The sequence below is a fragment of the Corythoichthys intestinalis genome, chromosome 18, assembly GCF_030265065.1.
Source record: "Corythoichthys intestinalis isolate RoL2023-P3 chromosome 18, ASM3026506v1, whole genome shotgun sequence".
NCBI classification, from domain to species: Eukaryota; Metazoa; Chordata; class Actinopteri; order Syngnathiformes; family Syngnathidae; genus Corythoichthys; species Corythoichthys intestinalis.
The window spans coordinates 44,460,771-44,468,489 of record NC_080412.1 but is presented as its reverse complement, the minus strand read 5'-3'; positions in this window follow the sequence as shown (position 1 = coordinate 44,468,489).

The window sequence follows — 7,719 nt, the reverse complement described above, 5'->3', positions numbered from 1 at the left end:
TAGTTAAGAGATGATCAACATGGTTTGTTTTTTTTGTGTATGATTGCATGTATTTTATGTTTAAATATTGCAATTTAACTTTGCTAATAAAATCCGGAAATTTATTTTGGAAGTTTCCAAAATGTTTAATTAGTAGTTTTTTAAAAACAAAGGTTTGATGACGATGTATCACCTGAACCAATACATATGCACTCCAAAAAGATACCTACTTATAACTTGTTAAATTCCTTTGTTTTCAGTGTAAATTTAAGAGAAATAAGTTAAATTATCTGCTAGTGCTTCGAGTAAATTTTACTCACTTAGATTTCTTGAAATAAGAAAAATAGCTATCTGAAAATAATCTAAACACACTTATTTTAAGCAAAAAAAGAAAAAAAATCTGAAATGTTTTTAATTCAGGAATATTGTTCCAAACATTATCTGAAACCATTTTTTTTCTTGATTTAGGTGAAAAATGACCAACTTTTAGATGTATGGGTTTAATAAGAACAAAGGGTAATATTTACTTAAAGTAAATGGAATAATCTGACCCACTAATCTGTTATCTAGTCTTTAACACTCAAAACAAGATGGAGGAAATTATTTAACTAGATTTAAGAAAAATGATCAGAGTAAGACTTTCTAAATTTGCAGTGTGAAAGTCAATACAGATTAATTTTGCATTGATCATTTAGCCGATCCATTAATTAGATTCATATTTGTGAGAAATGTAGCCCTGACCCCCTTCACCCAATCTGTTTGGTCTTATTAATGTCCTGATACTAGCTACAAGTGTACGCGCGAGTTATGCTGTTTGATCATCCCTACCAATAATGAAACCAAAACTACGCCCTTGATAAAACAGTTTTAAATCTTTCACATGTCGAAAGTAGACAGAAGGGAACTAATGCAAAAACAGGAGCAATTTGAACAACTCTGACAGTTGATTCACAACATTAAATGACTTCCAAACATAGCAAAGGTTACTATGTTTTTTTTTGTGTGTGTGTGAAAAAAATGAAAGAAAAAACATGAAAGGTAACACCAGTTACTTTGCCAAGTTACTAATTACTCTTTGGGAGAAATAATTTGTAACTCATTTATTACTTTTAAAAAGTAAGATTAACAACACTGGTCATAAAGATGAAGTCTGCAGAATGAAAAGTGACGAAAGCGGATATTTTATTCTGCCTATTTGTTGCCGAACATAATTTGCCTGCAACTATTGTTGATCACTTCTCAGAATTAGCAAAAGAAATGTTCCCTGACTCAAAGATTGCATCGGTGAGGTAATTTCATCAATTGACCTTTTTAATTTATAATTGGACACACTAACGAACTACCTTCAAGTCAAACTGAATTGCGAGCTGAAAAGCAGCCATCAAGACATGATAGAAATTGCCAAAAGTGCTAGTACATACAATTATAACAAAAGTCACTGTTAAATTTTTGTAATCATGATGTAGCTGAAGATATTGATTGCACCAGGTTATATGTGACAATATTACCAATAAATTCAAATTATTTTAAAAATTGAGTTTTATTTTTGTTTCATATTGCACGCTATATACAATGTTTTAAGATTAGTCACCAATTTGTAAGAGCATACGTCACTATTTGTAAGACTGCCAACGGCCTTGGGTTGACAGGTACAGTTGTGGTCAAAAGTTTACATACACTTGTGAAGAACATAATGTCATGGCTCTCTTGAGTTTCCAATTATTTCTACAACTCTGATTTTTCTCTGATAGAGTGATTGGAACAGATACTTCTTTGTCACAAAAAACATTCATGAAGTTTGGTTCTTTTATGACTTTATTATGGGTGAACAGAAAAAAGTGATCAAATCTGCTGGGTCAAAAATATACATACAGCAGCGCTAATATTTGGTAACATGTCCCTTGGCCATTTTCACTTCAATTAGGCGTTTTTGGTAGCCATCCACAAGCTTCTGGCAAGCTTCTGGTTGAATCTTTCACCACTCCTCTTGACAGAATTGGTGCAGTTCAGTTAAATTTGATGGCTTTCTGACATGGACTTGTTTCTTCAGCATTGTCCACAAGTTCTCAATGGGACTTTGGGAAGGCCATTCGAAAACCTTAATTCTAGCCTGATTTAGCCATTCCATTACCGCTTTTGATGTGCGTTTGGGGTCATTGTCCTGTTGGAACACCCAACTGCGCCCAAGACCCAATCTTCGGGCTGATGACGTTAGCTTATCTTGAAGAATTTGAAGGTAATCCTCCTTCTTCATTATCCCATTTACTCTCTGTAAGGCACCAGTTCCATTGGCAGCAAAACAGCCCCACAGCATAATACTACCACCACCGTGCTTGACGGTAGGCATGGTGTACTTGGGGTTAAAGGCCTCACCTTTTCTCCTCCAAACATATTGATGGGCATTGTGGCCAAACAGCTCGATTTTTGTTTCGTCTAACCACAGAACTTTCCTCCAGAAGGTCTTATCTTTGTACACGTGATCAGCAGCAAACTTCAGTCGAGCCTTAACGTGCCGCTTTTGGAGCAAGGGCTTTCTTCTTGCACGGCAGCCTCTCAGTCCATGGAGATGCAAAACATGCTTGACTGTGGACACTGACACCTGTGTTCCAGCAGGTTCGAATTCTTGGCAGATCTGCTTTTTGGTGATTCTCGGTTGAATCTTCACCATCCTGACCAATTTTCTCTCAGCAGCAGGTGATAGCTTGCGTTTTCTTCCTGATCGTGGCAGTGACAAAATAGTGCCATGCACTTCATACTTTCAAACAATTGTTTGCACTGTTGCTCTTGGGACCTGCAGCTGCATTGAAATGGCTCCAAGTGACTTTCCTGACTTGTTCAAGTCAATGATTCGCTTTTTCAGATCCATGTATGTATGTTTTTGACCCAGCAGATTTGATCACTTTTTCTGTTAACCCATAATAAAGTCATAAAAGAACCAAACTTCATGAATGTTTTTTGTGACAAAGAAGTATCTGTTCCAATCACTGTATCGGAGAAATATCAGAGCTGTAGAAATAACTGGAAACTCAAGAGAGCCATGACATTATGTTCTTCACAAGTGTATGTAAACTTTTGACCACAACTGTATGTTTATCCATGTCAGACGAGTGTGTAAGCTCCTCTCTCAGTCCAGCCAGACTGAACGCTGCCACCAGAGGGCAGTGTATCCTCCATCATTAAACAAAATAAAATACTTTTGGACTTTTTGGAAAGTTATTTTATGATTTAAAGGGTGAATTCTGACTTGAAATTCGGGTCAGGTTGCCCGCGCATGAACGGAACTTGCTCGTAACCCGGGGACTACTTGTATATGCAAAAAAGGAGATGCGAGATTTAAAGTATTCTCATTATATTTTACGTGACATACACAGATTGAGATCAAATGATGCAGTTTTACACAACAGCCCTGCAATAAACCCTCCTGTCAAGCCCCTTTATAGTATTCCGTTTTTATTGAATCTATTCAACAGAAGTGTTGATTAAGTCATTTTGAAGGTTGTAATTTGTTCTCCCGTGAAACTATCTTGACATGCCCTGACTGAGAGCCATTTTTACAGTCGTTTATGAACATTTTTGCTTTACTGTGACGTCTTATCAAATCAAAACTGAAAGAATCCATTATGCCACTTCCTATCGCACAGAACTGAAGAGTGGAAGCGACCAATCATGATAATTGTTTATGTGCTCATTTATCCATTTATCTCCTTGTGAGGGTAATTTAATCGTTTCCAACAAAACCTCAGTGACTAAATTGATAACAGCAGTATACAGGGACACATGGTGGCTTTGTTTACAGGCATTAATTGAAACGTGACCTTCAACTGCATGAGGTACACAAAATAATTGGATTTCTATAGTGTTGAAGCATAAATGCATGATCCAGTTTTTAGGGGTATCCCTTGCACACGGCACAAAAAAGCTAAACAGAACCTGACCAATCACAATAAAATATGATTTACCTGGCCGTGGCTGAGTGTGAACATAATGTAGGTGATTTCATGCAGTCTTGAGCTGTAGGTCATTAAAGACGAACCTGCGACTGTGAAGCTAAAGTCTCCATTGCGCGGGGATTTAAAGGCCTGAACCTCGCTAAAATTGAGCCAACCCCCTTTGATGCCCGCCTCCTCGTTGCTGCTCTCCACAACTATGCCATATGTCCTTGGTAAGAGAATGACCCCAAGATGCTGAACTGACAAATTTGTCTTTCACGCTGTCCTCTATTAAATATTTCTCTTCTTTCACTTGGATGTTTGGAAGTTTGTTCACTCTGCAGAATTGGCTGGTTATAGCACGTCAGCAGAAAAATCAGGAACTATGAAAGCGTTTTCAGGCAAAATCCAAAGAAGCGTGAGTAAGAAAATAAAAACATCACCTCAAGCAGCGTCTTCATTCCGGTGTGCATGCTGGTCGTCGTACCTCTGCGTCATATCGTGACATACTGTATCGATCTGCCGGTGAGGAAACCCTTCTATGAGTCACCACTGTGTGGTTTTTCCCCTACTATTATTACACTGGGGCTCTATTTGGAAAAAAAAAAAAAAACTGTTGAGTTTGATGCTGATTAATATGGAAGCGTACTATAATAATTATCATGTAAAACGTGATAATTACTGTATCATGTAAAAAAGGATAACTATCATCTAAAAACTTGATACTAGCATGGAAACACATAACACTATCATATAAAAATGTGATATTATCATCTAAAACTGTGATACTATCACGTAAAAACGTAATACTATCAAGTAAAACAGTGATAGATATCATGTAAAAATCTAATACTATCATGTAAAAATGTTCTATTATTTCGAAACATGTTAATTATCATGTAAAAACTTGGTCATTATTATGTAAAAACGTGATTTTATCAAGTAAGAATGTGATAGAATCTGAACACGTGATACTATCATGCAAAGACGTAATACTATCAAGAAAAAATATGATGTTATCATGTAAGAATGTGATAGTATCACGTTTTCAGATGAAACTATCATCTAAAAACGTAATACTATCAAGGAAAAAACTGATAATTACCATGTATAAATGTAAAACTATCATGTAAAAATGTGATAGTATCATGTAAAAAATGTGATACTATCATGTAAGAACGTGAGTTTCATCTGAAAACATGATACTATCATGTAAAAACGTGATAATCATTTTTTTACATGATACTGTCATGTCAAAAAACATATCTATCACGTAAGACTATCATGTAAAAATATGATAATCATCATGGGAAAATGTAAAACTACCATGTACAAATGTGATAGTGTCACGTAAAAACGTGATACGATCATTCTTTAAAAAAAAAAATTTTTTTTACATGATACTATCATCTTATCATATCTATCACAAAATACCATCATGTAAAAATGTGATAGTATCATGTAAAAACGTGATAGTGTCATGTTTTTTTTTTTACATGATACTATCATGTTTTTTTTGCATAATATCATATCTATAATGTAAAACCATGATACCTTCATGTAAAAACATTATAGCTACCATGTAAAAAATAAGAAAATTAGCATGTGAAAACAAGGTAATTATCACGTAAAAACATACTATCATGATTTTTTTTACATCATAGTATCATATCTATGATGTAAAATGTGACACTATCATGTAAAAACCTAATATTATCAAGTAAAAACGTGATCATTATCATGTTAAAATACGATACTATCATGTAAAAATGTGATACGGTCACGCTTTTTTAAAAAACACGATACTATCATGTAAAACATGATAATTATCATGTAAAAACATGGTAATTGTCATGTAAAAACGTGATTCTATCATTTAAAAACATCATAGCATCATGTCAAAATGTGATACTATCATGTTTTTTTACACATGATACTAAATATCATGTAAAAACGTGATACTATTGTGTAAAAATGTTATGCTATCAAGTAAAAACACGATAATTATGTAAAAATATCATATGTAAAAATTTTTCCATGATGCTATCATGTTTTTTTTACATGATACGATACTATCATATTTATCATGTAAAAACATGATGCTATCATGTTTTTTTACATGATACAATACTATCATATCTACAGTATCATGTAAAAATGTGATACTATCATGTAAAAACGTTATAGCTATCATGTAAAAACATGAAAATTAGTTTATGAAAACGTGGTAATTATCATGTAAAAACATGATACTATCAAATAAATTCGTGATCATTATCATGTTTTTTAAAAACATACTATCATGTAAAAACAGCATAACTATAATGTCAAAATGTGATTCTATCATGTAAAAACACAATAGCATCATGTAAAAATGTGATATGTTTATTTATAGATGATACTATCATATCTATCATGTAAAAATGCGATACTATAGTGTTAAAATGATAATTATCATGTAGAAATATAATACTATGATGTAATTTTTTTTACATGATGCTATCATGTTTTTAAAAAAAATTTTTTTACATGATACGATACTATCATATCCATCATGTAAAAACGCGATACTATCATGTAAAAACATGGTCATTATCCTGTAAAAACATGGTAATTATCATGTAAAAACGTTATTCTATCACGTAAAAACATGATCGCATCATGTGAAAACGTGATACTATCATGTAAAAACGTGAGAACGATCATGTAAAAACATGATGCTATCATGTTTTTTTTTTACATGATACGACACTATCATATCTTTCATGTAAAAATGTGATACTATTATGTAAAACATGGTCATTATCCTGTAAAAACATGGTAATAATCATGTAAAAATGTGATTCTATCACATGAAAAAATGATAGTATCATGTGAAAACGTGAGAACGATCATGTAAAAACATGATAACTATCATTTAGAAACATAACTATCATCTAAAAACGTGATACCATCATGTATCCTTGGTTAAAACATAATAGTTAACAATGCAGTCATGCCTGATTCATTCATATTTCATTACATGTCGATATTTGATAAAAACAAGCACATGTGTACAGTCCAGTATTTGTCATATTTTTTTTAAGAAAATGAGGATGCTGTAGTTAAAAAACCTTATGCACTCCAGGAAAAAAAAACTGATCAATTTTGGATTCTTCACCCGAAAAGGAGTTAAAGAACAGTAACTCAACAAAAATCGTGAAACCGCTGTTATTTCAGGCCAAGAGAAATAAAGATTTTCAAATAAGCTTCTCACTGTAAGTGAGCATACCAGTGACGCACCTCTGCCTACATGCGAGTGTGATGGAGGGAGACCTTCCCGTTTCCACATCACCTTAATATAAATCTAATGAATGCAGCTCTCAATGTCACAGCAAAGTGCAATACGGCACTCGTGTCTCCCGAGAGGAATAGGGAGGACGCGGGATGTAATGAAAGAGGAGGAGGGGAGCAGGAGCGAACGGGTTGAGAAACATAGGGGGCCGATTATAAGAGAACGGCATCAGGGTTAGGTCAGGGTAAAGTTAATGTGCTGTCCTAAGAAGTGAAGTGAAACGGTTTTCCCCGGATGAGAAGAGTGTGGGGAAAGCCTACGGAACAAAGGATTGCAGCGATGATGAGACATAATGCAGCGTGAGATGTAGAATCCCTCATTTGTGGCCAGAAGGAGGCATTCTTGCAAGCATAAGTAAAGCTGTGATGAGAGTAAGCACATTTACCAGGGAGGGCGGGAGGAGAGAGTGCCAGAGAGAGAGAGCGAGCGAGCGAGCGAGCGAGAGCGGGGGGTGTTGCATGCTCACAATGTGACAGA